Genomic DNA, 17,928 nt, shown 5'->3' with positions numbered 1-17,928 from the left:
GGATGTTAACAACTGAAAATGAGAAAGAACCCAAGTGTGATTGAAATAGCATTTTCATAGCAGCACTTCATTGACTGTTGGTGACTTTTGCTCTTTCTAATGCAATCCTGTTTGTCCTGAGCAGCTTTAAAATAACTGAAACAATTATAGAGAGTTTCTAGGATCCTTCTCTGAAGATGTCATCTGTCTTGTTTCCTGATCCAAAGTGTTAATTTGAGTCAGATACCAACCTTCCATTTTGATAACAATGGCAGATAGCTAATTAAATAAAGTTAGCATCCCTTTATCTCAGCATTTCAGTGCTCTTGTAGAAATTGGAACTTGTAGCATAATCAACACAACAGCCAATATCCAATTTAATTATTGAAGGTTGTAACCACTGTAAGATGGCTAGGAATTGATTTGAACAAGCATAATCATTTTGGAAGAAAAGTTAATAAGAAAATGTTCATATCTATAAATGTTTTCATCCCTGAACTAAAACAGAACTGTAAAACCTTACATGCCTTACGCTTTGTAACGTAAAATGTGTAGGAAAGGTTCAGTACTGGGTTTGATAAATAGACCGACAAATTGCTCCTTACATTTGTTTTTCTTTAGTTAGATTGCTGGAAATAATATTTGATTACTTAGAGAACTGAGAACCACTTCTTGCTACTGGGGAGTTTACTGTTTTCATATTATCATATTGATCTACATTTTAATAGGGCAGGAGGGACAAAAGGTGTCCACTTCTTGAGGTTATGAAACTAGTTTCCACACCATTGACAGTTTAGTGAATGCAAGGAACAAGAAATATAAGGTAAGGCCTGTGTGTGTGTTCCTTGCTTTATCCTTCCCCCAGGATTATTTTTGCTGTCAGCTGGAGAAGGGTCTAGCTGCAAGCCAGAAGGTCTGATCTACAGCCCAGTGAGCTGGAGCATCCCTGTTGGCTTCAGTAGATGAGACCATGCGTATAGTTTCCCTGGCTTCTCAGTGGAGTTAAACTGGAATAGCCCGTGCTGGCTTTCAGGTTGCTCATGATCAATGCTGTATTTTTTTAAGGAACAGTAGTATGACCCAGTATTCTCTTGGAGGGAAACGTACCAGCAGTTCCTGAACTTGATGAATATTGCTGAAATAAAGTGCCAAACTCAGCACTCAGGAGTACAGATGAACATCCGTACTAATTCCATCGTAATCTTCTCTGGGTTTTCAGAAGCACATAAACAATAAATATGCAAAGTGTAACAGAAACAATATAACAAATAACGGTAGAGAGCATCCCAGAAATAAGCTGACATATATTTTTCATGTGTTTGATTAAACAACCTAAGAATTATGTGCAGTAATAGATAACGATTTTATATAAAGCTCAAAAGTCTTCCAGATGCTGGTTATTTATAGAAGGCCTTCATTGAAAAAACAAACAAAACAAAAAAACCCACAAATTTAATTTCACTATCATTCTGTGTAGCAGATGAAGGGGTCTTGGTGCTGTGTGGAAATGGCAGGGGAAGAATCACTTTCTGTTGCAGTCTCCCATCACCTCCATGGAGTGGGTTTTCCCACTCGTATGTCTCTGCGATGCTGGTCCCCACGCTGCCCTGCTGTGGGCAGAGCTGGACAATCCCTGCCCAAATATCTCCAAAACGTGAATTGTGATAATTATTGAAAACCTGAATTTGTCACTGGTGCCTCTTCTTCTCTGCTGCCTCTCTTAAGTCCCAAGAAGGTGGTAATTAAAAGTCCATACAGATTTGATTTCCTAGGAATTGTGCTTTCTGATTCAGAGATAGTTTTGGATTTCCACTTAAAAGTGGATTTCTTTTTCAAATTGATTTGGCAGGAAGGGAAGACCAAGGTTTAGAGAGGAGGAAAAGCCCTCAAATGTCTTCCCAAGACACTGGTGGTGTGGGAACCTCTGAGGTGCTGTAGTTTGTGCTTTAAGGAGCTGTAGTAGGTGCTGCTCCCTTCTGGACAGAGTAGTTGCATTTAGCTGTGCTCCTTTTGGAAGGTAACTCATTGCATCTGAAATTGCAACCAAGAACTAAATCTGTTGTGCTGTGGTGTGCAATTGATGACAACCCAACAAAGGCATCTTTCTGGGAGTCCCTTCAAAAATGTTAGCAGAAGGATTGGACCGATGTTATTTGGTCCCATTCTAGAGAAGTGGCCATTAAAATCACTGACATGAACTGGTTTCTTAAATCTGCTTCCAGACAGTTTCAGCATTACTGCTGACTCCTGTCTCAGGATTGACCCCCTGCCAGGCTTGCTTTCCTTTTCCTGCACCCATTCAAGAGTGACCCCCCTCAAATCCCTCTCTCTTCATGTAACGAGGGCTTCTCTTTCTGTTGTTTCCCCATCCTAGTCCTGGCTCAGTAATACTGGGCTTGTAGTGCCTCCTGGATGAGGAGCCTGTTTCCAAGCACCAGAGCTTGCAAATAAACATAACCTTGTTACTGCATGAGCCTAAGGTTTATCTGGAGATTAATGAACGGTAACTGGTGGTAGCAGTGTTTGCACCCTTGTAGTGTTGTTTGAAAGAAATGAGATGGATGCGTTCCCTTTTCTGGGAGTGTTCAGAGCGTCTTAAACTCCCAGCTGAACATATTGCACACTAAACAGTATTTTCCATGCCACTTGCATGGAACATGAGCATCTTGCTGCCTTTAATTAAGAAGTTAACTGGACCATGAAGTATTGCCTGTGTAAATAAAAGTGATTTGTACTTAGTCAAGAAGGTGCATTAGGAATCCTTGCGTTTCTTTACTTGCACATAAATTATGGAGATTATTAAAAATTGGAAGGGTCATCTATAAACCCATCTGTAGCTCAGCTGCACTGTCACTCTCAAAATGTAGCTGTCTTTCTAATTGTTGTAATTTATTGTGGACTATCATGTGAACCATCTGCTTGCTTATAAATCAGACAAACTTTGACTGAAAGTTGCACGCAGCAGCACAAATTGTTAATTTTATGTGCTGGAAAGCAATAGCAACAGTTTTGTGGTCTTCAGTCTTCATTGCCTTAATTTGAATAGAAAATTAAAGCTGAAAATTTTCCTGCCTTTGTTGAGAAGAGCTGTTAACAAGCAGGTTTCTTGAAATTTACAGTGAGCACAGATTTGGGTTTCTTAGTGCAGCTGGGGTGTTTTGAAGCTTGCCACATCCAGGCCTGTAAGTCACTTTAAAGGGGCAAGACAGAGAACAGGCTATGTGCACTTTCCATTCCAGTAACAGCAGAAATAAAATCCAGTGCTGTGATTATACAGGAAAATCAAGTGAATTACTTCTCTCAGGAGCTGTGTGACAACCAATGAGATGATAATCTCAGCTTTGGAAGCAGAGAAAGACATTGCCATGATAGGATTAGGATGGTTTTGCCCTTTCAATGTTCATTTCAAGTGCATAGATAGAAAAAATAAGCCTCAGTTTGCAAATGTTTACACCCAGGCTTAAATTTTCTTACCCCAAATCCTTTTAAAGACAAGAGTATGGATTTGCCTGACAAAGATTTTTTTGTGGCATAGAGCTCTTGACTTGGGGTCCTGCTGTTCATCTCTCCGTCAGCCTCTCATACTGATGGTGGGTCTGGGAACACAGATATAAACGTGGGCATCGACCTTTCTTGTCTGTCCTGTGCTACCTGGGGGAGCTCCGAGCTGTTCTGTTGCTGCAGAGGTAACAAGTGATGGCCAAATTCACTGAACAAATTTTGAGGAGGTTTTAAATGTCTTTTAAAAGTGATCTCATAGTGTATTTAGCAGGTTTCATGTTGAAGGTTTGCTTCCCATTATTTTTAATCAACCGAAAAAATAATTTAAAAGAAGAGTCCTATACATCAAAGAAAAAAGCCTGAGGCAAAGTACAATGTGGGTTTTTTTATTATTTTCCTGTCTTTGAATGATGCTAGAGGTCCCTGTCCTGCTCCCTGTGGCAATGAGTGTCTCACTGGGAAGCAGCGTGCTCATCCAGAGCATCGGAGCAAACCTGATCTTATTTGAAGCTGTATGAAATAACCAGTGACTACGGTGAAAAAGGACTGGGCCTCTCGTTAACACTTGGCTGGGATTCTGCAAGGGCATCTGTTTGGCCTGAAAAATTCACAGTTGTGAATTAGGGCTGATAACTGCTATTCCCTTTACTGATGTTTAGTAAGTTCTCATCAGCATAAAAGCTAGACTAGCAAGTGCATAAAATATGCTTGTCTGTACTTTACATTTTCCCCAGCCAGTATTTGAATGATAGAAATTTTAAAGGAAGCTTTTAAGAGTGATAAATAATTATTTTGCCAATGTACTTGTCTCACTGTGTTCAGATCTGGAAGAAGAGTGGTATAATTTTAAAGCGCAGAAGCAGTTCGGTAATGGACGTATTCTTTTGTGTTATTTGCTCTGCAGGTCTACCTGCCTCAAAGCTAAAAATATGCACTGAAAAACAATAAAGCATGTATTTGGATTAAACAATGACATGTGCCCACAATGGGGCATACCTGCCTCATAGCCATAAATGCATATTTCTAAACAACATAACATACTAATTTGGATTAAAAGGTGACATTCACCCACGAAGAAAGGCAATGCAGATGGCAAGATAATTGCAACTTTGTATGATGCTCAAACTGTGTAGTAGAAATCTAGCTTTCAGTAAAGGCTCAGATAGATAACGTGAAAGAAAGCTGCTATTTTTTTGGGAAAGGAGACAGAATAATTCCTTTTCTCCCTTTGTCAGAGTTTACAGAGCAATAAAAGGATATTGAATTAGTTCCAGATGATTTGGTCTAGCAAAGTGCTTAAGGATTTCAGCACAATCACCAGAACCATCACAGGGTGGAAATGAAGTTTGTCTCACCATCCTGCTGTCACTTAACAGTCCCTGTGCACTCCCACCACCTCTTTGGCCATTACTCCTCCCAGCGTTTAGCTATTCCCTTAGTGACTGGTTCTCTTCAAAGAGGAAGAGGAATCTTCTTTTTTGCACATTAGGATATGAATGAACCTGTAAGAGCTCCTGGCAGCTCATGGAGATGTTGGTCTTCTGCTTCTGGAGCAGTCCAGCTGCCACTGTGGCTTTGGGTAGAAAAAACTCCAGTTATCCGAGGTCGACTTGCTCGATGCTTCCACTGATCTTCATAGCTTGCTGCTTCCTGGTTGACTTTTGGCAGCAGATGTTAAAATATTGTTTAAAAGACCTAATAATTAAAAGAATGCTAGTGATGGCATAGCCAACAAAAGAAAGCTTCTTGCAGCCGTGCCTGGCCATCTCATGTTCTCCCTGTAGGGTTTATTACGCGTTCACCATGGCACCACTCCAGATACCATGTCGTTAGATTCTGTGCCAGGGTGCTTTTGCTATAAATGTCTCTCTCAGTTTGGTCAGTTTGAGCCTGGCTTGCCCGACAGCTATCAACAGAGAGCTGGCCGTCAGCGGGACAAACAGTAAAAATAAACAGAAGCAGCCGAGCAAGTTGCAAAGGGCATCGTTTAGGCAGACGTGCCCTCACCTGATGCACAGATATTGTTGCCATCGCCATCCAAAGCAGGTTTGAGTCCGCGTACGGCAGCAGGCTGGGAGCGTCCAGTGGGATTTATAAAATTGATATGCTCTCCTCTTCATAAATTTCATTCTTAAGCAATAAAATCCAGAGAGCCTACTTCAGATTGAACCTTGGTTGCCCCAGCGCTTTGGGGGCAGTTAGTGGCTCTGTGATATTTCCAGTGTGTTGAAAGGTGTAAGTTTAAGTCAATTTTACAGCAACTACGAAAACATTTCCCTTTACCTTCATAGTAAAATTGGCCAGAAGTCTCTCAGCTTTGAATTTTGAAGGAAATTTTGTAGGCTGGCTGAAGGGGCGCTTCCAGTAACACCAGAATTAAATCTTGCTTTGTCTGTTCCCCGTTGTTTGTCTAACGAGCTGGTGCTATGTGGTGCTCACTGGGAACTGAAGTGTCCCGCCAGCTGCAAAATCCCAGTACCCCAAAGAAAAGCAAGAGAGGAAGCTCTGAAGTAAATAAACTTTTTGAAATAACTCCACAAGTTGCATTTCAAAGCAAGATCTCGTGGAGGCTGCCTATGGCATTTTGAAAAGGATTTCATTAAATGTTGCTAACTTGTCATAAGCTCTCTTAAATGGAAGGGTAATGGCTCATAACATTTGTAAGCTTTTTAATTTCATGCAATATGAGCAGTGTAATCAACACCTATTAGAGTCAATCAGCTGTGCCAAGTGGGCCACCTACCTCAGCTTTTGTCTATATTTTCATCATGGATATGCCTCTGAACTAACTGTGGGAACAATGTGTTTGTCCTTGCTTAGTCGAACATCGGTGGAGATTTTGTGTCCAGAAAACCCGATACGGTCATTGCAGAAGTAACTGAACCCACAAGCTGAATAAGCACTTTTTAGTGAGTGGTTTTCACCTTCTGAGGAGGGAGTTTGGGCCATGGAGTCGGTGCAGACAAGTTAACAGCTCTGGGGCTTAACATAAAGGAGATGGAGAATTTCCCGAACGATCTCCCAGTTTGTTTGACTTTTTCCCTTTGACAGGTGATATTTTTCTGCTTGAGCTGGTTGTGTAAGGAGAGAGGAGCCGCTCAGATCATGTGTTTGTTTTGCTGTTCTGATCCGATTTCCCATCTCCCCATTGTTTTAAACATTTCCTGCTGGACTCTGTGGTCATCAAAACAAGCGATGTGCATCACAGCTCAAGGCGTGCAGCTGCGTTAGGGCTGGGTGCTCTGTGGTCTCTCAGCTTTTGCATTCAGCTTTACCATGATCCAAGCCATTGGTTGCATTTCAGCTGCAAAGAGAAGGACAGTGGGGCTGAGTTTTGTGGTGGGGCTGTATTTCCACGGAAATGCTGCAAATCAGCTAATGTCATGTTTTCAACTGCATCATGAGCCTTGAGACAGGAGTGTAGGCACTAGAACCTAAAAGACTAGAATAAACATTTGATTTAGTTTATTCCCCCCAAAGCAAGAGGAGGAGACACAGAATTATTGATTTTAAAATTGAAAGAAAAAATGGCAGAGCTGAATGAATTTGGCAGGCAGTTTCTTTCCTTCCTTGGACGTGCACCATGCTGCTACCGTCTGTTATTTCAACTTTGGTTTGGCATCTTGAATTTGCATGCTACCTCTATAAATTAATTGGGAAGGTGCTGTGAAGCTCTTTTTTCCTAATTAGCCATTTATTATGGCCTCTGAGTATTCCTACAGGCTTGTAAACCTTCAGGAACTGTACATCGTCCTTATTTTTCTATGTTTAACCTTATATTTAAAAAAAAAAAACAAAAAAAAACCAACAAAAAACACAGGGGGTTTACTGGGGGGTTCATGAGTGTGGGACACATGGGTCACACCTACTGATTCTGGGATTTCTGTTGCTGACTTGTGTTGCCGGACAGGTATTACTGTTAAAAGAGAAGCTGTGCTGGTAGTTGACCACAGCTGACCTGAAGCAACCCGTGGGACTGACTGCATTCGTAAAGTAGCCTTGAGTTTTGACTCCAAAACTTGATCTAGATTTCATCTTAACAAGCTGTAGCCTCAGAGAGAAGTAAGCTTTACAAAGCACCTGAAAATGCCCGGGGAAAAACATGTGCGATCGTGTACTGCTGCATTTCTCTCTCTCAAGGGCAAAGGCCTTGAGTTTAAGGATTTACTATGTCTAGACATCACTGCTGACAATCAGGATTCTGGCTGCTTTGGGAAGACTGAAATATAAAAACAACTTCTTAATACTAAAAATGATAAAGGAATAAAACTTTATACCGTATGGATGGAGAGAAGACAGAGACAAATAGACAAAGGAAACACTAAAAGACAAACAGCAAGATCCAATTATAAAGGAAAAGAATGTTTTTCTGATATTTCCGAGAAGCCTCAAGAGCAGAACTTTGTGTCTTCTAACCACAGGACAGCAAACACTTCTGCAACTCCTCTGCTGATCAAAACTATTTCATCAGCAAAGTTCTGTATGTTGTAAGGCAAGCATTGCTTGACAAGACAAGCCGTGCTGTCATTAGGAGGTGCAGGCACACACAATTGGTTTTACAGACAGTTCAGTTTGTGTGTGCTTTGATTTGCAACAGGAAAGGAAAGCCAGACCTTCCAGGTTTCATTTACCAGTTGCTATGCCAGTAATAAGAGTTTCTCTGATTGTTTTGTTTCCAAATGACAGATGTTGGATTTGGAGAGAGAAGAATGCAGGAAAAAAACAAGAGCAACTCTAAATTTGCTCCTGTTCTTTTAGGGCAAATTGGTTGAGGCTCTTGGGAAAACTGACTTGCTTCTTTTGAAAGAAAAAGTAAGATTTCTTTGGCTGTTAACATTTCCCTGGCTGGAACATCTCTATTTTTGATCTCTGTCTGAGGCTGTGCCTGGCCATCTACTCCCATGTACACCAGCCTTTTTCGGGAAGGGATGGTCCCACGGCAGCATTAGTGGCACAGTGTTGGAGTGCAGGACAGGACTGTCCGTGTGTGATAAAAATGGTTATAAGTCTAGTCACAGAGGTAGGCCTTCTGACTTGTCAGTGAATCATTCATTTAGGCTTCAGTCCAGCCAGATCTTTAATTATATGCATAATTTACAGACAGAAGTCATTTCATTGACATCAACAACGCTATTGGCATGCAGAAGGTTAGGTGCATGTTGTGTTCTTTGTTGGGTTATGCCCTGTAATTCCTACATATACTGCATGTGCCTGGCAGAGCAGAGCCACTGGCAGGAGTCCCTCCTGCTGGTCTCTGTGCAAACATGGGGACAGACTCAGCTCTTTCCTCCAAAAGGTTTTACATTGTCAATAGGTGGACGGATAGTGGGGCAGGAGAGAGGGATGGGGGTGAGCGAAGCAGGTTTCTCATTCCCTCCCACAGCAGATGAGGGTTGGTGTGAGGAATCTTCTGTCCGTGTGCATGCTCATTTCAGTAGATCACATGCCCCAAGTGTAAAGGAGTGTGATGACAGAGCTGGCAGATAGTTTCAAATAAAAGCTGATACAGTAAAAAATTGTCTCTCTTGCAAGGGGTGAAGGAAAGCAGTTTCCATGATGCTCATTTTTTTGGTTTTGTTTCTTTTTTCATTTTTTACTGCAGGCTTTCAGTATAAGATGTCACATGTCCATTGATTTCCTCTTGATTTGCTGAGTCCAATGAACTTTTTAGGTTTGTTCCCAGTCTGGCCTTAAAAGGTGGGATAATTTTCTGAGGCAGGTTGTATGAAGTACTGGCAGGGAGTCTGCTCCTCTATTCTCCCTGAAAGGGAATAATCTATGGAACAGGAAAAAAATTGAAGGTGTTTCAGCTCATAGTATTTCTCCCTTGTTCATCGATCAGGGCATGATCCTTGTTTGCCAGCCTTCCGTGGAATAGCAGGAGATGCCTCACTTTTAACTTAAGTAGGAGTGGAGCTAACGTGTCCATGGCTTTTGTCTTCTCCCTACTTAGATTCCCCAGGTAGCATTGCCTGTGCAGTGCTGCTGTCATCCAACTGCCCCCAGAAACATCCTTTCTAAGGACAAAGAAACGTCTTCCTTTGAAAAGTCCTTCGTTATGGTCTACAAGGGAAGGTTTTATTTAAAGTTTATTTCAAATGCAGCAGTGCTAAAATTTGAGTTGTAAATCACTGTCTGTTTATGAAAATGGTGAGTGAATGCATGCCAAGATTTAGATGATATCTTATACGGTGCAGGATACTTTGTTGGATTCTTAATTTGTAGCCTAAAACTATGCAATGAAATTGCTTTTACGACCTAGGCTTCTTCCTTTTTCTTTCTTTCCAGCTACAGCTTCATATTCTGCATCTAGTTCTTTTTCTCTTTGAGCAAAACAATACACCGTTCCATTGTCCCTTTCTTGATTTAGACAAGGGATGGATTTGTCATGGGGCATTTAATAAATAAAAATGGTTAACAAAGTTCAAACTCAAAACCAGTTCTACTTCTCTGCTAAGAAGCCAGCAGCAGCTGCAAAGGATTGCCCGTGGCACCATGAATGGGTGGCCACCGATTTGGAGAGCAGCGTGCTGCTCGCTGATTCATCCGTATCACTCTTCACAGCGCCTGGAAAGTCATCTTTTCCAAGAGCCTTCCTCTTGGATGCGATCTGACAGGACCGCAGCCTAAGGCAGCACAGCTGAAGAATAAGATGTTTTTTTTCCAATGAGAGGCTTTGTAGGGCACCAATATTTAAAAGCAGAGAAATAAATAAAATTACAGACAATCAGGTTGATTGAGGGGAGAAGAGAGGTCATTTGTCTGACAGAACAAGCCTCTCTCCAGCGAGGCTTTCAGTTCTTTAGCCAAAAGTTGTTTTCTTTCTCATGATTAGGTTGATCTGTAAGAGTGCGAACAACTCGATGTTTTTCTTAAAATCATTTTTTGAGGTATGTTTTGCAGGTTAGAAGTACAAAGTGGGCATAGCTGTTCATCGCCTTACAGCAGCTGATATTTCCTTTTCAGCAGATCCACTGGTGTGTTGTACACACAGATGAAGCCATACAGTGAATGGCCAAATAATCCATAATCCAAAGGCGCACTAATTGCCGTAAAAGGTCAAGAGTAAGTGATCAACCTGAGCTGATTTGGTGATTTGGTTTCCAGAGAGCCGTGGCTGGAAGACAGTGGGTTGATGGGATGAACCTGAATGTGTTTCCTCTGATGCTTCCTGTGGTTGAGTGTTCAGAGCCGGTGTCCTCCAGTTTTTTTGAAAAACATCCTTCAATGTTTACACAAAGTAAAGGCCACACAGGGCAATGGCACGTATGTGGTCAGTGCTGTTGGCTTGAGAAGCATCTTTTATTGCATGTTTACTGTTGCTTCAAGTCAAAATATTTTTTTCTGTTTTCTGCTACCGCTTGAAATCTCCAGCTCCTGCTGCAAACTGACTTTTGCTTTACATGTTTCCTTAAGATCCCAACTGTTATTTATAAACGATGAACCTTGATGTTGGTACACAGTTGGGAGAGCAGCTGGCTTTTTGTTTCTCTCTGCAACACTGTCTATTGTGCAGCATTCTGGGGAGTGAAGCTCAGCTGAAGTGGAAGAAATGGGAACACGCAGGCAGGACCCTTCCTGTGCCCTTTCCTGGTAGGAGCCACTGGTCGGGTGCCTTCACTGATCAATTTTGTTCCTCCAGAGTTTCAAAAGAACTTCAGGAATAAACACATCAGGAGGCAGAGGCCTTCTGTTTAAAAGTGGAGACTACCAGACAGGCTGAGCCACCCTGCTGATTGCCCAAAGAGTAATTTGGGGTCCTTGGCTTTTATATGCCTCCCTGTGCTCTATTTTACCTTCGCACATCCTAATCTCTTTGGCTGCTTCTGCCATCACTCACCATTTCCCCCAAAAGCATTCCTGCCTTCTTCCAGGCATGGAAAAAGCATCTGCTGCTCTTTCTGTGAGCCTGACATCTCTTGAAATACCACTCCCCAGCTCCCCAGTGCTCTTGGTTGGGGATGTGTTTTTGCTTATCGGCCCTGTATGATGACAATACCCTGCGTTCCTCTCCTCTCTTCACCCTGAGGCAAATACTCAGGAGTGCCTGTTGAATGGCAGCCGTGAGATACAGTCAGATCCCAGCACAGAGCACCCTGCTCCCCCTCCTGCGATTGTCCCGCTGATCAGACCTTTGCTGTCACGCTCTCTCTGCAGGTACATGTGTTCGGTGTAGCACCGTCCGGCGTGATTTAGCATCTTTCCTCCAGATCAATCCAATTTCACGTCACATGCTCGGCTGCTCCTGTCATTTCACCTTCTCAAGTGTGCTGCTGCCGTGGCTGTTCGACGTTCCTCCTCTCCCAGACGGATGGAGATTTGTGGTTCCTCCTCCCCGAGACGGTTCCTGCCTGATGCTCGCTCAGACATGAACTGTTGTGGCACCGCGGGTCAGAGTTTGGCCCCTGTGTTTGTTCCTGTGAGGAAGCCTCTGTCTAGTCATGTAGACCGACGGAGCATCCTTCTTAAAGCTGAGTATTGATCCCTTCAGAACAAAGTGGTTAGATAAAAGCCATTCAAAAACAGCCTGTGCAAATGTTTCTGTGACCCCAAAACCCTCGATCATAATTAAAGCTGATCAAATTACTTTGGTATCAGAGGTAACAGTCGTGGCCCCAGCCTTTCTTCTCTGCTCTTCCCATTTTCCTAGATGTGCCCGTGCAGAGTTAACTGAGTATGTGCCTACAGTAAATATTCCCACAACAAGGCCAAAATATGGTTTTCATCAATCATTTTATAGCCGCTTCAAACCTGTCACACCAATGTATGTGCTTACAGCAGCTTGGGGGGAAAAAATGCAGACAAACCACAAATAAAAGCAAGAATTTGGATAGAAACTCTGAATTTTCTGTCACCAGGAATGGTCAGATGATTTTTCTTTGTGTCTTGTGCAGTGGCAAGCGCACAGTCTCCAATGCATAAATAATTGCAGATCCAGGAAATGAGATTATTACTCCCGTGAAGCTATTGAAAAGGAGAGCACACCGAGCCCTTCAAACCTGTTTCCTGACGCACAGACCCCCATCTGCCTGTGGAGCACAGCAAACCTGAGGGACGGGTCTGGTAAAGAAGAGCCTTATAATTACACTTAGGAGCCCAGAAACAGAAATGCTTTGATTGCAGGAACATGTCCGGGCTGAACCTTGTCATTTCACAGGCCAGATGCATTGGAGAGAACTCCACTGGGTAATCACAGAAGTGAGGATGGCCTTCTGCGTCCTGCCTTCCAGCCGTAACCGTGCTGTAATATAGTTGCTTTTGCAGTGTAATTGCTTTCTCTGCAGGGCTTCTTCCTATTGATTCTGCTTGTGTGGATTTAAATTGTTTGCGGGTTGGAACTAGACTCAAGTTGGTCTGCATCTCCGCTTTTCTGTGCGAGGCAGCTCATGTGACAGTTCTATCTAAGAGACTTTAATGATGTCTAGATAGCATCACTCCCTGGCCTGCGCGTATGTATTTGATTTGAGGAGAGAGGCTGGATCAGATAAGTTCAGAACATCAATAAATACGTGTATTTTGTTTGGTGACACTTGTTCAATTTGAATCTTTTTCCCAGGAAGCAGCTTGTGTTGTGTCATTTTTTCGGCGTGCTGTGTAAATGCTCTGCATCTGCAACTGTCGAGGATGGTGCCATCCCATAGCAATGCCATCTGCTCGTTCACAAAGTGCTTTTTGCGTAGATAAAAAATGTGAGGTGTTACTCATAATTAGGCAAATCACATGCTGTGATCTGTGATTGATTTGATTTCTGTTGCTGGCTACCTCGCATATGTCTATGTGTCCATAAGTATTGTCTACATATCAGCATATGGATGCAGATGAATCAGAGACTCATGAATTCTTTTTCCCAATCCAGACAGATGGAAATGTTTTCCCTTCTTCTTATTAGCAGCAGCTGAATTTCAGTAACACCAGGGGCCTCTGCTAGGATCTTGCCTGTGTTTCCTACTGCACATGCATACGTAAGTTGGCACAGCCATTTATAATCTAATACAAGAAGTAAGCGATCCATGACATGCAGCAAAGTTATAATTTCAAAGCAATGTTCAGAGATAGCCATGTTATTAGCCTTCTCGGGGAAAAATATCTGGATGTATAACTCGGTGTTATGCAGTGCAGTAGCAAAATGCCTAAAAGGGGCTGGGAGCGTTGGAGAACCCAAGTGCCTCTGCTGAATCAGACTTCTGGAAAATATTGCCGTGCCTTAGTATTAACTGTATGTATCACAGAATTGTGTATTCACCTCACTAACTGAGTGAGATCCTAATTGTTTCTGGTTGTGCTGTGGTCCAAGTAACACTGATAGTAAGAGAAACTAAGTCAGAAATTACTCGTTCTGTATAATCTTAATATTCTCTTCAAATCCCTTTTATAGATAGTGAGGTATGATTTACCAGCAGTTTTAAAAGATGTTTAAGGCAGGCAGTAAGCATACCAGAAAGACCATAAAAATGAAAACACACGAACAGAGGTCTGCACACTTGTCGGGAGTAAAAGTTATGAGCAGTAGAGTAGCTATATACTTGGATGATTTAGAATATTTTAAACCTCAGCAGAGCTCTCTTCTCTCCCTCTCTCCTATGGTCCTGTGCCTATCTACGGTACGTTCGCTTCAGCAGGAGATCTGTCAACACTACAGTCTGACCATAACTAGGATAGCCCGAGGCAGAAAATAGGCTATAACTTAAGACAAATCCATAGTCCCGCTGCTGCAGCACCTCCTGTAGATGAGGATCAGACCAGTATGAGCTGCCACGGAGCAGGTACTGCGGTTCAGTATTTCTGCAGAAGAATTCAAGTAAGTTGAAATGGTTAGTGAATACTTGCTTGATTTTTACTGGAAGTGGTGATTGATGTGCTGACAACCCGGGACCACTGTTCTCCTGTTTAAGAGCATTACAGTTTCTTAAGTCCAGCTTAGTTTGTACGCGGGAGAGCCATTCCCCGATGATGCAAAGTTAATCATCAACGCACATTTGATTGACTCTGGTATAACACCTTTAGGTGAGCTCTGCAGTGAAGTGCTTGAAGCATTTTCAGAATTATCTGGTCATTTTACACGTTGTGCATGTTCTCCTCATTTCAGCTGTTGACTAAGGGTGTCTTTGCCAGAGGATTCCTAGTGCTGAGCACGCTTCATGCGTCGGATTTTTTCCGAAGCCAGTAATGCTCAGTGCAGTCCTACCAATACACAAAGTTCTGTGTGTGTGCAGCAGCCTTCAGATGTTACAATCCAGACTTTCCACCCCCTTGGGTACTGAATAGAACTCCAACGTGAAGGGTTGCGTTTTATGTTTGTGCTTATGTTTGTTGGTTTCATCATGTCATCTGTGGTTTTCCTCATATTATAAGTAAGTGGAGTAAAAAAGAAAAAAAAATGGCAAAGAAGTCGAGGCAGATTTAATGTCTCGGAGATTTCTTTCCGTGTTGTTTTTAATGTAATCAGACATGGTATAAGTCAATTTTCAGAAGAATCTCAGCTGCAAAGCAGCTGATTAAGCATCTTGAAGAAGCAGCCACTCTCTCGAAGCACTGTGTTCATGAGATTATTACATGTATTCTTCTAAAGAGAGAAACCCCTAGATTGCCAGAAATAAATCACTTTGAAGGATACAAACCCCCTTGGGTAGCCATCCAGAAGCAGAACCCAGTCATTTAGATCTCACATCACAGACCTGCCTTCTTTGCGCTTTAAAAAGAAGAGTCAGAGATGTAATTGCTTTAATGTAGCTGTGGGAAATTTATCTTTTGTTTCTATTGCAACTAAAATGAACTTCAAGAAATGCCATAAAAGAGGGGGGAAGTTGTGGTATTGGACATAAAACTCCAGCATGTGCACTATCTGTGCCATTAAAATGTGTCAAGTTGGGTGGGACCACAGTATTTTCTGACCTTCGTGGCACTGTAAAATATACCTTTGCACAAAGGTGACTGTACTGTGTTTCCATAGAAGAAGGAGCACATACTAGGGCATTTTGTAGCACTTGGTTTAATCTGTTTGTTACCAATTCTCTTCACAGTTTACTTTCATTCTCCTATGAAAAGCTTACACTGTCAAATCAGAAGTTTTACTAAAAAAGGGGATTTTGTTACATGAACATTATATCCAACTGTTTGAAGGACAAAATCAAGATCAGAAGAGACTCAGTGATTAAACAACAAAAAGTACGTTCAAATCATATTAAGGGATGTTTTCAATCTAGCACCTAGGGATTTAGTTACATGACTTATATTTTTGTGCCAGAAGGCTTCTGGGCAAAATCTTGTTCTTGCTGTGGGGAGCTAGATCAGAAACATGAGGAGAAGTTCTTGGGTTTACTTTTGAAATAGAAAGTGTAATGGTTGGCTTGCAAGTCTGGCCTGAAGTCTAGATTTGCTGTTGACATAGATGAAGGCCAGGCTGCTCTTCCAAGCAGGATCTTAGGGACAGGGTTCACTAGATACTCCCGAGTTTGTCTTCTTCACAGCCAAAGAGAGGTGCTGTCTAGTGTTTTGTCTGCTTGGTTTTCAGAAGGTGCATGACATTTCTGTAGTGTTCTGATGAGGTTTTCTGTGATTCATGGTGGTGCCAGGTGCTTGATCTCAGCAGCATCTATTACCAATTTTGAAGTTTATTTACTCAATTGTTTCCTCCCAACTCTCTCTTATGGGGGCAGCTCTGAGCTTTACCAGTGTCAAGACACTCCCCAAAGGAGTTTCTGTTCTCAAGGCAGGAGTGGGGGAAAGAAATGCACACTGGGGCTCAGGTTGGTCATTTTGACTGTGAGCTCACAGCATGTTCTGGAGATCTTTGTGGTTAGGAAACTCTGCATTTAGTGTCATGCAGTGAGGGTATTACTGGTGCTTCCCTTTGAAGGATAACCACGTCATACAGGAACATGTAAAACTGGGTCAGAAATACAGATTTAAGCACATCAGTGTCAACTGACCAAAAATGACGGAGTAAGGGCTAAAAAGTCAGCTTTCCCAGTAGGTCTCAGGACATGCCCAACAACTGCAAAAATGAGCTCGCAAGCAGTGTTGTCTCCCGGACAGCGTGTGCTGCTGGGTCTGGGTACATTAGGAGCTACAGTGGAGGGGATGCTTTTGTGAGTTTTCTACAGCAAAATTTGCTATTGTTGGTGAAGGGCATCTTGTGCCCTGAAATCATTGCTTCGTGTCTCAGTTAAGGGGCAACGAATACTTGCCACCCCGAAACAGACAAAACTGTGAAATGTTGCTTCATGCACCTCTGAATTGTCCTTACCAATTGAAAAATGCAATGCAGGAGAGCATCATTGCTGTTTTTACTATTATTGCATTTAGCTGCTAGTGTAGTAGGACCAATTGGACTTCAGGAAAGGAATATATTTGTTATAACCCGCATGAATATTTTCCCTCTGTCAGCAGCTCCTTAAAACACCACTCAAGGGAGCAGGCAAGTGAACCGGCTGCTTGTAGCTACAGACCAGGGGAAGAGGAGCTTTTGCTCTCATACTGGCCTACCTGCTTTCTGTACAGAAAATGAGCTTTTGCCCTCTGACAGTCCAGCTGTGTATACAGCAGTTTTTGCTTTCTATAGTGTCAGCGAGAGGTACAGTTGAGCAGGAGAATGGTGCTCTGAGCGGCTTCTCCATAGGCTGCTCCTTGCCAACCTGGATTATGCTTTAATATTTTAATTTTTCCCATTACTTTGCAAGCCTGCAGGAAATCCACCATTTCCATTATTTCTGCAAGCTTCACTTGCACTTACTGTGTGAAGCCTTTGAATCCACAGGATCAAATCAAAGCTACTCCTTTTCACCATCCAAATTACAAACACACTGACTGTGATGCTTTATTTTAAAATTGCCTGTTAAAATTTAAAAGGATTTCCAAATATTTTTAATAATTCTCTAAAACAGTCTAAGGACATCTGTTAAAGTATTAAATTTCCTTAAAGACAGTACTGGTTGGGGTTGCTTCAGCTGCAAATTAAGGTTGTCAGTCAAAGTGCTTTTTCTGGTTTGGTCTCTAATCTAGGAGTTTTTAGCATCTCTTCCAAAGTGAGCCAAAGACAGACAGCTAGTGAGCCATTAGGGCTTGTTTTGCCATGTGTTTAGCCTAGCAAACAATCAGTCAATACCTTTTGTGACATCTTCTGTGTTTTGCTGGATACCTCACTGCTTAGTGAAGAAACAAGCTACACTGTTTTGACATGGTTTTGCATTCTTTATTCTGCAGCATGTGTCCAATGTTTTAGCACATTGAGTAGCTGTGGCAACTTCTTCTGTGTGTCTACAGACATTTGCATTATTGTTAAGTAAGTCATTGGATCAGCTAATGAGAGGCTGGGGTAAGAGGCAGAATGATGTATTTACTATGTAGGATTTTCTGCAGAGATGAATAGTAGATTTGTGGTGGGCTGGAAGTAGATAACCAGCCCAAAGAGTACTTAAAAGGTCCCAGCCTCACCTGCCCCCAGAAATG

General features: G+C 42.2%; 1 protein-coding gene across 6 annotated transcripts in view; it reads left to right on the top strand.

Moving 5' to 3' along the window:
- Positions 1 to 17,928, top strand: part of SGCD (sarcoglycan delta) — a 346,594-nt gene that overhangs the window by 264,993 nt on the left and 63,673 nt on the right. The gene's annotated exons all lie outside the window — the stretch shown is intronic.

This window comes from Calidris pugnax, unplaced genomic scaffold, assembly GCF_001431845.1.
Source record: "Calidris pugnax isolate Ruff unplaced genomic scaffold, ASM143184v1 scaffold27, whole genome shotgun sequence".
In the NCBI taxonomy this organism is placed as follows: Eukaryota; Metazoa; Chordata; class Aves; order Charadriiformes; family Scolopacidae; genus Calidris; species Calidris pugnax.
The sequence above is the reverse complement of the archived record's forward strand: the minus strand, read 5'-3'. Positions and strand labels throughout refer to the sequence as shown.